The 14,292-nt window shown below is 39.8% G+C and overlaps 1 protein-coding gene and 1 pseudogene across 3 annotated transcripts in view; both read left to right on the top strand.

Annotated features, from left to right (window-relative positions):
• Chl1 (cell adhesion molecule L1 like) overlaps nucleotides 1-14,292 on the top strand; it is a 337,349-nt gene that overhangs the window by 248,768 nt on the left and 74,289 nt on the right. The gene's annotated exons all lie outside the window — the stretch shown is intronic.
• On the top strand, nucleotides 6,736-7,360 carry LOC116903456 (annotated as a pseudogene).

Below are 14,292 nucleotides of genomic sequence, written 5' to 3'. Positions count from 1 at the left end.
ACGGCTCCTGGGGACACTAAATTGGAGATTTCTTACCTTTCCCATTGTCATAGTTTGATCCAGAAAATCCAGTATTCAAGTTCAAGGAAAGGTTAAAGAGCCATGGTGTTCAAGGGCAAGCAAGTAAGAGAAGGCTATCACGGCTGCCAAGTGCTATGGTAGAACCTATACAGGGAGATGCCGGTTCCCTAATTGGTTCTTGATTGTGTCAATAAAGGAGGTAGAAGCCAATTGCTGGGCAAAAGGAAAGAGGTGGGACTTCTGGGTCCCAGGAGGAAGCGAAGAGTTGGAGAGAACAGTTTCCAAACCTGGTTTTGAAGGGAGGAAGAAGCAGCAGACGGGTAGGTCTTGGGGCCCCTAGAGTGTGTAGCCTCTGCCTTGAGCAGGGACCAAAGGAGATGGAGGGAACTAGTTGATATGATTAAGGCAGGAAATTCTTCACCCAGCTAGTTTTAAAATAATAAAACGGTCTATAGTGTTTTCCATCTGTGGGCAGGAGGAGAAAGCAGGAAGCCGGAGTGGTGTTGGTGGCTTGGAGAAGCTAGCCATGAAGGGCTGGGTGAGCGATCACAGTTCCCAGGGGAAAAATGGTTACCTGGCTGTTAGCCGAGTTAAGTCTGGAGCTAGGGCTGGCAAGAGCATAATCTTGGAGCTAAGCTGAGAGCTCGAGTCCTGGGCAAAGGAGCAAGTAAGCATGTTTCTAAAATTACACACAAGTACCAGTGGATATCATGCTATAATACAAGAGCAGGCACAGCTTATGAGGCAAGTGGCTGCTGATAAGAGTGTTCTATTCGCCTGTTCCACAGGCTTTGGCACTCCCTACAGTTAGCCAGTCCTCTCTGCCGTGCAGATGTGTGTACTCCCCAAGTCTGCATTCCATTCATTGGGGACGCTGTAGGAACCAATGAGGTCTCCAAGCCTCCTATCCCACCATTTCTATTTGTCTTACATAGAATGGTAGATGCATGGCTAACTGTTGGTCTAGAAGATGCCCTAGTCATGTATTGCCATTAAAGTTATTTTGATACCAATAACCTTCTCCAGGTTCTACTAACAGGCTGTTTGGACATTCTAACTGCCATAATTATAAGCCAAATAGACTTTCTCTTCTTATACCTTTCCCACCATCAGGCATTCTCTTAGAGCAATACAAAATGATCAAAGACAGCGAACTACAAAGGAAGTAGATGAGAAATAAGAAACTCTTCGGTGAAAAGAACAAAGGCGACTTTGGTGACTGTGTTGACTAGCTTTTTGTCAACTTGACACAGTTTTGGACCTTAGAGAAGAGGGACCCTCAACTAAGGTAATCCATAAGATCAGGATGTAGAATAGCCTGTAAGGCATTTTCTTAATTAGTAATTGATTGATGAATCCCCCCCCACACACACACACACATACACATGCACACTGTAGCTGCTACCGTCCCTGGGCTGGTGATCCTGGGTACTATAAGAAAGGCTGAGCAAGTCAAGAGGAGCAAGCCAGTAAGCAGTGCTCTTCCATGAGCTCTGTCTCAGCTCCTCTCTCCAGGTTCCAGACCTGTTTGAGTTCCTGTTCTGACTTCCTTCGATGATGAACAGCAATGTGAAAATAGAAGCCAAACTAACCTGTTCCTCCTTGAGTTGCTTTGGTTGTGGTATTTCCTCACAGCAATAAAACCCACAACTAAGACAGTGACCATAGTTGTACTTACAAAGTTGGTGACATCTTTAAGATGCAAGGAGGAAAAAAGAGTAGGGGAAGAGGAGCAGAGAGCAGAGGAAAAGTGTGAGGAGGTCTTGAAGTTAAATTACCTCACTAAAAATTCTACAGAAGGGAGACCCAATGCCATCCTTCTTAATCTCAATCTGAATGCCCTTTCCTCATTTTTTAACCCTCACACACTATATTTCTTAGCGTTTTAGTGAATAATATCCCCCTGTCCTCCTCTTCCTTTGGTAGTCTATCTATATAGATTTTTCTGATATCCCCCTTTCCCAAACTTACTGTTAGTGCAACAGAACAGAAAACAAGGTCTAGAATTAAACTCAAAACTAAGTATAAGCTGGCATTAGTGTTTAATAATGGGGCCACAGCATTTCAGTGAGGACAGCTGGATATTTCAGGAATGATAGCTGTGTCATTCAGTTATTCCTCAAAAGCTAAAAGGGGTATGAACATGGCACTAACGTGTTCTAGAATAAAGATGAACTGGAGAGATGGGTCAGTTGTTGAGAGTACTTATTGTTCTTCTCGAGAACATGTGTCAGATGCCTCACAACCACCTGTCACTCTATGTCCAGGGATGCAACAACTCCCTCTGGTTATCATAGACCCTGCATACACCTGACCACCCCACATATACATAAATATAATATAAAATTAGAATAGAAATGTCAACACCAGTCTCATTTGACATAAATGTGATAATACTCTACATGAGAAAATTAATGAGTGAAGTCAAAAGATAACACAAGGGTAACTATGCATAGAAGACATTGTCAAGTGTGAAAGAGGTTTCATAGACTATAAAAAATGAGACATTTAAAACTACTTTAAAAGTCACTTTCACTCATAGTAAAAAAGCACAAATAAAATCTATAGAGCTGTCACTATGTCTGGTTGCTTGGCAAAGATACAACAGGTTAATGGCACTCTCCTAAGTGTGCGAAGAGTCTCCTAAAGTTCCCACAGGAATGAAAAGAGGGAGAGTGGTTTCTGACAACTGAGTGTCAGCCTTCAGAACACAAATCTTGTCTAGTTTGAGTTAGAATTTATTTCATGGCCACTAGTGTCAGAAGATGATTGCATAAGACGTCACTACTCAAACACTGGAAACAAGCAATAAAAAGATTAATGCAACATCCTTAAAAATACCCATTTGGGACTTTTTTCCCCTACTGGGTTGTCCAGCTTCGATATAAGGCTGATGCTTTGTCTTATTGTATCTTTTTTCATTCTGTTTGGTTGTTGTCTCTTGGAGGACTGCTCTTTTCTGAAGGGAAACAGAGGAGAAGTGGATTTGGGAGAGGTAGGAAGTGGGGAGCTGGAGGGATGGAGGGAAGACATACTGCAGTTGAGATGTATTATGTGAGAGAAGAATCTCTCTTCAATGGAAAAAAACACCTCATGGTATAGAAATCCCATGTACACATATAATATTTAAAAATGACATGTGTGTGTGTGTGTGTGTGTGTGTGTGTAAAGGTGTATATGTGTAAAAAGAAAGCAGAATATAATAAGACATGTTGTATTACTTTTCTAGCTCATGAGATAAAATCCCTAAATAACTTAGGGAAGGGAGCATTTATTTTGGACTATTGCTTGAAGATCCTGTGTATCCTGGTGTGGAAAGTGTAGCAGTAAGAGCACGGGGAAGCTTGACAAATAGCATATCCCAGTAGGCCATGGGGAGAGATGAGTGCTGATGTTACATTCCCTTTTCATTTGGGTCAAAGCCCCAAACCATGAGAGACAAGCCTCCATGCCTGTCTAGGATGGATTTTCTAGAGTGGGTAAATTCCAGAAGGAAGACCCACCTAAAACTGGGCAGCATCACTTTGGATGGAATAAAATGACGAAAACTGGCTAAATACCAGGACTCATTCTTCTGTGTTTCCTGACTGTTCATGCAGTGTGAATTTCTGCCTCAAACTTCTGTTACTGTGCTTTGTCTGTTCCAAGGCACAGTGCCCTTGTTGTGGCAGCAGAAGTAAACCCTTCCTACCTTAATTCCATTTTATCAGGCTATTTTGGCTCAGCAATGAAAATAAAGCAACGGAGTTATCTTTATGTTCAGTGAGGTCAAGTTGCTAGCTTGAGAATTGCCATGCTTGAGATGCGGTTGAAATGTTTAAGCTGTGAACATCGGCAAACCTTACAAATGGGACTCTTATTCTTTCCTTACTCTTAGTAGTATTTTTGAATCACCGATCTCTACATGAGCTTATATAACTTAGCCTGTTATATATAACCGGATCCTGAGTGGTTCTGAGTGGGAGCTCAGTGGCTCCCTGGAGTGGAAATAGTGCTGTCTAATGCAGGGTAGATAGAGACCGGCTACCCAGGTTTCTCTAGCCTTCTGGTTCAGTGACTCAACCAAGTGGCCCTGCAGGGAGCAAAGAGTTTGTCAGGCTGGAGGATGAATGCAAGAGATAGCAATTGCCAAAAGGGCAGGAAAGGTAAGCTTCAATAATGAGTTGTGACATGAGCTGACAAGACCTGAAACCATCTGAGATTGAGAAGGAGGAAAGGGAAGACGAGACAAACAATGGGATGTGCTGGATGCTACAAATAGCTGCAGATTGCATGCAGTGGAATCTATTTAGAAAGCAAGCATGCCAGGAAACTGAAGGAGCTTATGTCAAGGCTGTGACAGAAAATAAGGAAGGCATATGAATGAAGATATCCCATATCGCCAAGGTCACACCTGGCGGTGTGTGGCCCAGGCTGTTCCTGAGCAGATTTTCTTGGACAATATTTGCAAGACTATTTTAGAGGAATTGTTCTGTATCTTGGCTCATCAAAAATCTCATTGTGTTTTTTTATTGTTCAAACTTAAGGAAGGCATAGTTAGTGGTAGCTCCCAAAATCTCCAACTCATGGAAAACAGATAATCTAACAAGCTCTTCTTAAAAGTATTGCCTTGAAGGTCTAGTTAACCTGGCATCAATGGGAATGAGCTCTCTAAGCTAGGGCAAGTTGTAGATTCCCTAGGTGCTCAGAAATGTCTGCTTATGGAGATCATCTAGGGTCAAAGTGGGAAGAAAACTGGTGTGGACTTTCACATTCTCCTGTCAGGAACACAGGAGGCTTTGCAGCTATTGTAATATGAGAAAACAAAACCAGCTAAGTAATGAACTGCCTACCTACCTACCTACCTACAAGTGTACTGGCAGGGTGGACCACAGTAGAGAAAGAATTGACCAAGCATTACTTCCCAGGATGGCTTTAATGACTCGCTCAAGCAGAGCAGGGCTGCAGCTTGGGGATTCCTGTGATATTTATGCTTATTTGAAGAGCGGTCTGGGATGCCACTCCAAAGCATCGAATCAGAAAGCAATCTAGTGCGGTGAAATGAAAGAACTAATTCTGGTGTGTGGTAAAGGGGACTTCCGTTATCCCGATAAACCATAAAATATTAATATTACTGAAAAGCAATTATAAAGCAAACAAACAGCATCTTTTAAAATTGGTTTTATATGATGGAATTTGTTATACAGCTAAATGAGCACTTAGCAAGGGCCAGGCTTTCAAATTCTCCCTCTCCCAGTGTCCTGCATCCTCTCACATCTGCCTGGCTGCAAGTTTTAAAGTGTGTGTTCGTTTTCTGTACATCTGTCTTGGATGTAGAACATCTCCTGGGCTTAGCAGCAGCATTCTTCATAATTAGAAATTCAATGACTCCAATATCCATCCTTTCCAGGATATCTCCATGCTGAACACATTCATCCCATAGCTACAACATCACTTTGTCAAGAACTGCTCATGACATTGGGGGAAAAATGACTGTATAATTTACAATGAAGTAAATTCCATCCAGTAACATATGGAGTTGTATCTATATACATATGTATCTGAATTTGCATCTGTATGTATGATATACAGAGCTCTCACATTCTGGGAGATATAGTTCAGAACTTGCTTCTTTGGGGGAGGTGTGGGTGGGGGGGATGTTGAGGGGGACAGAAGAAAGAGAAAAAGACCAAGGAAGGGAGAGGAGACTTTATTTGGAATAACTAATTGCAGTTAGTGGGAATATATAATTAAATTCTTATAAAATAAATGGGGGCCAGAGGATATAGAAAGGTGGTTTGTGAATTCAGTCAGTTGTGAAACGCTGGCAACGGGAATAATAACCTCTCCCAAAGATGTTTGCTTTTTAATTGGGCTAAAAGCCTTAATGGGAAGAGATGGTATTTTTATAGTACAGTGGTTGCTGAAGTCATTCAAGTATGGAACCACCTGGAAGTTATAATGTTCCCTTCAGAGCATAATGAAATAGCATTACAAGTAATGCCATCATGGATGTACTTAAGAGAAACTTAGATAATTTGATTAGGTTTGTGGTACTTGAGGGTATTTGCTTTAATTAAATAGTCATGCAATAAGACAATATCTTAAACACACACACATACACACACACACACACACACAGAGAGAGAGAGAGAGAGAGAGAAGAGAGAGAGAAATTCCCGACAACATAAACCCTACACATTGGCTCTAGCAATTCTAAAATCCTTTGTCAATATTCGGCTTCCTCATGGTAATCATAGACAAATATGAGTTTAAAAGAATTTAAAAGACTTTGTAGAAAGAACAAATTAAGAATATTTGCAACCCAAGACTAACTTTTAGAACACTGCCTCTTCTGGTAGAACCAAAATCATTGGACTTGGCTTTTTGCACCGTTGGAGCCATTCCAAAAGATAAATCATACTAATAGTTAAGTTCTGCTGGTGCGTAAACTCCGTGCGGTGCGCCACTTAAGTGTGTGCACCTTAACCGTAGGGTGCTGCAAGGACCCTCATTAGAATTTGAATTCAAACAAGGTTTAAGAGAGATGACAGGTTTTGAATTTACAGCTCCCAATTGTCAGATATTGAAATGTGTTTGACTGTCTCACAGGTTGATTTATATTCACACAAAATGGTACTGGGTTCCTTGAACCTCTCCAGCCTGTTTCCTTCCTTCTATACACAGTGAGCAGCTTTAAAGAGCAACTTCGGCCGTTCTTTATAAGAAGCAGCCATGGTGCCCAGCCAGAATGGCATGATCCTGAAGCCGCACTTCCACAAGGATTGGCAACAGCAAGTGGACACTTGGTTCAACCAGCTGGCACACAAGATCAGCAGACATAAGATCCGGCAGGCGATAGCGCACTGCATTGCCCCTCAGCCCAAGTCACGTCCCATCAGGCCCACAGTGAAGTGACCTACAGTTAAATACCACGCCAAGGTCCAGGCTGGCAGGGGCTTCAGTTTGGAGGAACTCAGGGTGGCTGGTATCCACAAGAAAATGGCTAGCCCTATCGGCATCTTTGTGGACCCAAGGAGGCAAAACAAATCCACTGAATCACTAAAGGCCAACGCAGCACCTGAAGGAGCACTGCTCCAAGCTCACACATTTCCCCAGGAAGCCTTCTGCTCCAAAGAAGGGAGACGGTTCTGCTGAAGAACTTAGATTGGCCACCCAGCTAACAGAACATGTGATGCCCATCCAGAATGTGTACAAAAAGGAAAAGACCAGCGTCTACACAGAAGAAGAGAAGAATTTTAAGGCTTTTGCTAGTCTTCACATGGCCCATGCCAATACCAGGCTCTTTGGCATCTGAGCAAAAAGGGCAAAGGAAGCTGCCGAGCAAGATGTTGAATGAATATGGTTCCGGCCGCAAATGTAGCAGAGGACTGCATTGTCTGGCATCAATAAGAGGAGAAGCCATTGGTCCTGTGAAGGCTCGTTTCCCCAGTGTAGGGGAACGCCAGGGCATTGAGGTGGGAGAATGTGGGTGGGAATGGGAGCATCTTCATAGAAGCAAGGGTAGGGAGGAGGGAGGATGGGAGAGGCAGGAAAGGGAATAACATTTAAAATGTAAATACATAAAATATCCAATAAAATAAATAGATATAAAAAGGAAAAAAAGAAATGAAAGTAATGCGCGGTTGGAGAGTTGCAATACATTTTCTATAAAGCAGGAAAAAAAAAAAAGAAAAGAAAAGCACAAACTTTGTTTCATAGGTACCTGACCAGGGCTGCTACAAGTAATGACACCTTTCGGTAATCATTGGGAAGGCAAAATGTATCCAACCGCATTTATAAATACATGAACAGAATTTGCATGTATTATTTTTTCTTTTGGTTGTGTATTGTCTGCTGCTTTACAAAGGTCTCTTCAATTCTTCTGGAGTACTAGTGTTACAAATTCTAATGAAAAAGGAAAACCATTATGCCGGGAGCTTCAGAGTCGTCTCTTAGTCTACAAATAACAGATCCAAACTGGCAGCGCAATTCTTAGGGCGGTTTGACCAGACAAGCACATCTTTCTGCTCGTTCATCCGATTTTCCTCAAGTGTCTGATTTGAAATCAGAAGTCTTTTTACCATTTCTGGTTCTTTGGTCATTGCCTTCAGGTAACAGAGAGCCCTGGGCATCACATTTCTCTTTCCTATTGGCCTTCAGGAAGTCAGCTTTTCATAGGCCAACAGCACAGCATTTTGGCTGGATGTTCCTAGCCACTCTTAGACTATTATCGTTACTCTAGTAGTGATATCCATGTCTTGAGCACCTTCACACCAGGAAGGAAGATCCTTTATGCTCTAAAACTCAATGCCTTTGATAGCATCAATCACAACATTATGCAAACAACCTCATCAAGGCCCCTTACAATTGCCTAAACCCTGTACCAATTAGAAAGACTCACCATGTTTGTTTTTATTCGTTTCTTTTCAGCTTTACAAAAATATAGATCCGTCACATTTATCAGTTTTCATAATGAATGAAATGCGCTAGTACTGAAAAAAACACACGGATCCTAATCCTATCGTGATGTATGTAAATTACATTATAAACAGCGTCGTAAATTCGAAGATTAGACAGAAATTACTGATTGTTAAGTACATGGCCATAAAAATCCATGCTTAAAGAGTACGTGTGAGCTAAAAATCCAAATGGAGGTATATTTACAGAGCCTGTATAATTCTTCTTTCAGAATGATGACTTTAATTTCCCATCATTTTATACAGAGAGCACTTCTTCACACATTATTATTTTGTAAGTACCGCTAAGTATATATTAGAAATCAAAGTGCCTCCATTTCTAAACTTAGTGTATTTAGCCTCCGTTCAGAAGTAAACATGTTCTGTGCTAAAACTTTATAAAAACTGAACCTTAATTAATCTGTTTATTTGGGAATTGCTTTTCAAGCATAAATTAAGTCAGGCAGTTTCCTAGGTGTTTTAAATCCACAACGAGTGGGAGGGATACAGAAGACAGTACTTGTGTGAAATATTGCACATCTATCTCTGTCTTTTTAAAACCTTAAAGAAACAATTTAAAGCAAAATGAGTAATATCATTTGGCTAGACAAGTGGAAATAACTGGAAAGACAATTCCCTACTTTCACTATTCCCAGAAAAATTAACCTTAATTTTTGAAAGCCAGCCTAGTTATTGTCTCTCACACACAGCTACAACAAATAAATAGAGGTGGGCTGAGTGGTGAACGCCTTTCATCTCAGTCCTTGGGAGGCTGAAGCAGGTGGATCTCTGTGAGTTCTTAGCCAGTACATACAAACACAGTGCATTCAAGGACAGCTACAGATACATAGAAAGATTCTGTATCAAAACAAACACACACACACACACACACACACACACACACACACACACACACACAACAGCACAGCATCAAATTGAATACCAGGAAGGTCGACACTAACTCTACTTTAAACAACAGATGTTCAAAATGATGTCAGAATCTAGAAACACCGGTGGAATTTTAACAGAAACTTTGTTTTCCTACCTTTAGTGTCCACTTTTTTTTTACTCTGTTTAGTGTAAAATGATCTGCATGTAGCATCACAGAGCCTTACAAAGTCTGAAGAATACTAGAACAGAGGCAGGTATAGATACAGAATATGGCGAGTTTACCACTCATTTAAGGGTTACTGGATTTTCTCAAGTGATGGAGGTATCTTTGTTCCATCTCTCACATGCTCTAGTCTCATCATGTCATGTTTTACGCTGTATTAGGGCTCCATCAACATAATAGCCCTACCAGTTGCGACCTCTTGGCCTTAAACATCCACTTTCCAAAACCAAAATCTTGCTTTTAAAAATGTACTACCCAATATTTGACACATGGCTATAGCAAAAGAACATATAGCAAAGTGGTACATTACAACCATACTATAAGCTATCATTTGGTGATTTTAATATTAGTAAATGAAGAAAACTTGTACTTGCTGATTTAGAAATGGAGTCAATGCAGAATAAAATGAGGTCAGGCTGACTGCAACCAAAGAGATGTATAGTCAAGTTATTTATAGTATCAATGTGTTCTCTGTCAAAATATCATGAGAATAAAAATATACCATTATTGTGTTGGGGCTAATTGTGAAGACAATGTTTCTTCAAATTCCTGGATGTATCATTTAGCTCAATAAAATATTAACAACCAACTGGACTTGTCATGCTAAGGATGAAAGACCACAGGATAGAAGGGAGAAGACAGAGAAGAAAAGATGAGGCAAGGTAGGAAAGAAAGAAGAAAAGATTTATATATAAATTCTTATTCTTTTCTTTAATTAAACTTCATTTGGAAAGCCAAATCTTTCTACTTTAAGAAATGAATATAGATTATTTGATTAAATGGCCCATTACTGGAAAAGGGAAACCAAGTTGGGCATGTTATCTTCTTTTGGCATAAGATTCTGAAGATGCCAGGATGCGTGAGTCAACATTTCTGAGCTGGGATAAACTGCGAATAGTCTTGCCTTGGGAGCAATATGGTGACACTTGGAGCAGTGTGGTCAAACGAAGCACTAGTCAATCTTTGTTTAAGTTTCAGCAGTAGCAGCAGGTGACAGGTTTTTTTTTTAAATTTTTTTTATCAGCGTCTTCTTTCATTTTAACTCAAGCATTAAATTCATTAACCTGGTCTCTTGCAGTATTACTTTGAATGGTGATTCTCTCGTTATAGGTTCTTCATGTGAGTGGAAGGTTAGTTCCAGCAAACAGCATTGCGAGCACTCTTGCGTTGAAATTTGTCTGCAAGACATGACTTTCTAGGTAAATTTTTTTCACAGCACTTACTGTTTCAGAAATCAGCAGGAAGCAATACAGAAATTTCTTCTGAGGATATAAGAGTAGATCCAAATTTCTAGAACCTAAAGCTTCTATCTCTGCAGAGCTAGGGGAGAGGAGGGCAGAGAGGTCAAGAATGGTTAGACTAAGAATAGCAGTTTTGATCTCTGTCTTCTCCCTCCCAAATTTATCTCTCTTGCTTCAAAACATCTTTCTAAGCCAAGATGAACACAATTATGTATAGAGTCTCCACTAATAAACTGAAGGAACTGAATAAAATGCTTTGATCTCATTCCAAGAGATCACATGACTGTGTGGCTCCCTTAAGCTGTTTAATTTTTAAATACCCTTTTCCAGCCAATGTAGGCTTCAAATAGAAATATCAGAATCTGACTTTATTTATTCTTTGCTGTCTTTCTCAATGGGCTTCATCTCTCTCTTCTCTATGTCTCAAGCATCTCTAGACATTGAAGACCCTCACCTCCTCTTATGAGGTTGTCTTGATGAGTGAAAATGTCAAACTCCAGGGATGTTCACAGGACAGTGTAACTAGTAATGAATCCAGAGAGTAACAGAGAAGCCCAACCTAGTAGCAGACAGGCTCCGTTCTTCTGGTGATTTCAGCACATAACAAAGAATGGAGACAAGACTAGAGAAACTGAGGCATCCTTCTGGAAGTTCTGAAAAATTAACAACAGAAACTTCATATATTTTACTCTGAAGAAAACAAGAACAACTGAGTAATTTTCTTCAGCTCTGTGAGTTTTTTTAAACTTTATTTTCTTGAGGTGTACTGAGAACCAGAAAAGGTTTTAATTTTGATAAAGTCTGATAATTTGCTATTTTATTAGTTAGTCATAGTTAGATAGCATTTCTGAATTTCTATTTAACCCATGATTAATTTTGTTCCTAGATTTTCCTCTAAGAGCTTTATAATTTGGGCTTTTACTTTGAGGTCTGTATTCATTTTTAGTTAATTTGTGTGGTTTGAGTATGGATTTAATGTATTTTTTAAATAGATAGTTATCACAATGTCCTAAGACTATTTTCCCCAATTCTTCCCCTCTTGCCTCGTTGAACTGCTTTTATACCTTGAAATCATGCAGAAGTGAGTACGTATAGTCTTATTTCTGAACCATCAACTCTGTCCTGATCTCTTCTGTTAGCTTTTCATCTTGCTCATTTAGATTCTTCTTAGATTCTCCAGATTATTTGTATCTGCTCTATGTCTTTAGAATAATTTCTGAAAGTTTTATATTCCAAAAATAATTCTTTTCTGCTTTTTCAGGGACTAGCACTATTTCTCCGGGGAAAGAATTCCTCTAGTGAGTTCTGCATGTTACCATTCTGTACAGTTCCTGCACTTCTGCCCTAAGAAAATGATCAGTGAGAGAAATGGAGGTGCTACAGAAAATTGGCTAAAGAAAATTGAACAGAAAACAGAAATATGTAATAGTAGAAAATATGAGTTTAACCCTGAAAGCCCATTGCAGATAAAACATACGAGATCTAAAAAGAGCTTCAGAGGATCTTAGTAATATAAATTAATAAAATTGTTCCAGCAGAAAATATATATTTATTTAGTGCATAACACTAATTATTTAATAGAAACATAGCAACAGTAGGAAAACGTAAAATTGTTTTCCTACTGTTGATGAAATTCAAATTAGGTTTCAAAAGAAATTCAAAGTCTTTAGAGGGAAATTACAATAAAACTGCTGCCTATCAGTTTAATTTGACAGTAAAAGTCATAACTGGAGAAAACACATAGCCCTACACTGAAAAAAGTATAAGAAAATAAGAATCTATATTATTAAGTTCCAGTAGACTTTAATTCAAGAAGGATGAAGGAAAATAATCCTTTATTAAAAAGATGGAGATAGATATGACAATATAATAAAATATTGTTCTTAAAATTTGATGGTGTCAGAAAAAAGTAACACTGGATACAAAAATTCCATTGTAAATAGTGAGGTCAGTAAAGAGGCACAAGCGCCCTCATTCATTGTAGGACTGTATGCAGTAACCAAGAAACGTAGATAGCATAATCTACATCAATTGCTGGGTGATCAAAGAAATGGAATACTACTCAACCATGAAGCCCTCTCACTGCAAAACCTCTCATGGAGAAAACTGAAGATCATTTCATTAAGTAAAACAAGCCAGGTCTTGAACCAAATCTCACTAAGATTCAAAGTCCAAAAGAACTCACTACATAGAAGCTAAGAGTAGAAATGTGGTTTTCAGGTTGAAAAGACCAAATAGGGGATAGGTTAAAAAAGAGTCATTGAAGGACACTATGATTGAGGTCTTTGGGCTCTAATTCCTGTAGTTCTTGGCCATCCAGGTAATGTCAGGCATGGGCTCCCTCTTGTGGCATGGGCCTCCAGTTGGACAAATCGTCAGTTGGTTACTCTCACAAGTCCTGCACCGCCACTGCCCCAGCACATCTTGCAGGCAGGACAATTTGTAGGTGGAAGGTTTTGTGGCTGGACTGACTTTCCAGTCCCACTGCTAGGAGCTTTGCCTGGTTATAGAAGATGGCCAGTTCAGATTTTAGATTCCCCCATTACTAGGAGAATTTCTTAGGGTCATTCTTATAGATTCCAGGAAGTTTACAGCTCAGAGACTCAGGATACAATCAAACAAAACAGGCAAATAAACAAACAAACAGACAAACATTTCTTTATGATATTTTGCTATACTCACAGATCAATGTTTAGCTCACGTGTCATCAGAGAGGTTTCATCCAACATCTGATAGGAGCAGACATAGATACCCACAGCCAAATGTAGAGACCCACAGCCAAACACTACACATGGACAAGGAACTCTGTAGGAGAGAGGGAGAAAGAATTGTTTGAGTAAGAGAGGCAGAAGACACCAAGAGAACACAACATGGCTCACAAAATCAACTAAACATGGCTCATAGGGTCTCCCAGAGACTGACGCTACAAACATGGACCCTGAGTGGGTCTGAGCTAGATCCTTTGCATATACCTTATGGTTGTGTGGCTTGTTGTTCTTGTAGGACTCCCAACAGTGTGAGTAAGGGTATCTCTGACACTTGGGACACTTTTCCTCCCACTGGGTTGCTTTGTCCAGCCTCAATATGAGCCTAGTCTACTGTAACTTGGTAGTGGATATCCTTGTGAGGCCTGCTTTTTGATTTCTGGTTTTTGTTTTGTTTGTTTTAAGGGAAATGGAAGAGGAGTATATCTGGGAAAGAGGACTGGAGGGAGGGGAAATTATGGCTAGAGTGTATGTAATATATGAGGAAAGAAAAGGAATAAAAGGCACTATGTAAAACGTATATGGTATGAAATGCTCTGAAATTTGACTGCAGGTTGTTTACAATATCCTACAACTATAGGAAAGGATCTTTATCACAACACAATGATAAACATTTGAGAACAGACATATGCTTACCCAGTTTCAACAGTAACCATGCCAGCATACATCTATCAGAAAATGACAGGCTACTCTATAAATACATACAATGGCAA

Source organism: Rattus rattus, chromosome 6, assembly GCF_011064425.1.
Source record: "Rattus rattus isolate New Zealand chromosome 6, Rrattus_CSIRO_v1, whole genome shotgun sequence".
Taxonomy (NCBI): domain Eukaryota; kingdom Metazoa; phylum Chordata; class Mammalia; order Rodentia; family Muridae; genus Rattus; species Rattus rattus.
Note: the sequence above shows the minus strand (reverse complement) of the source record. Positions and strands in the feature narration are given on the sequence as shown.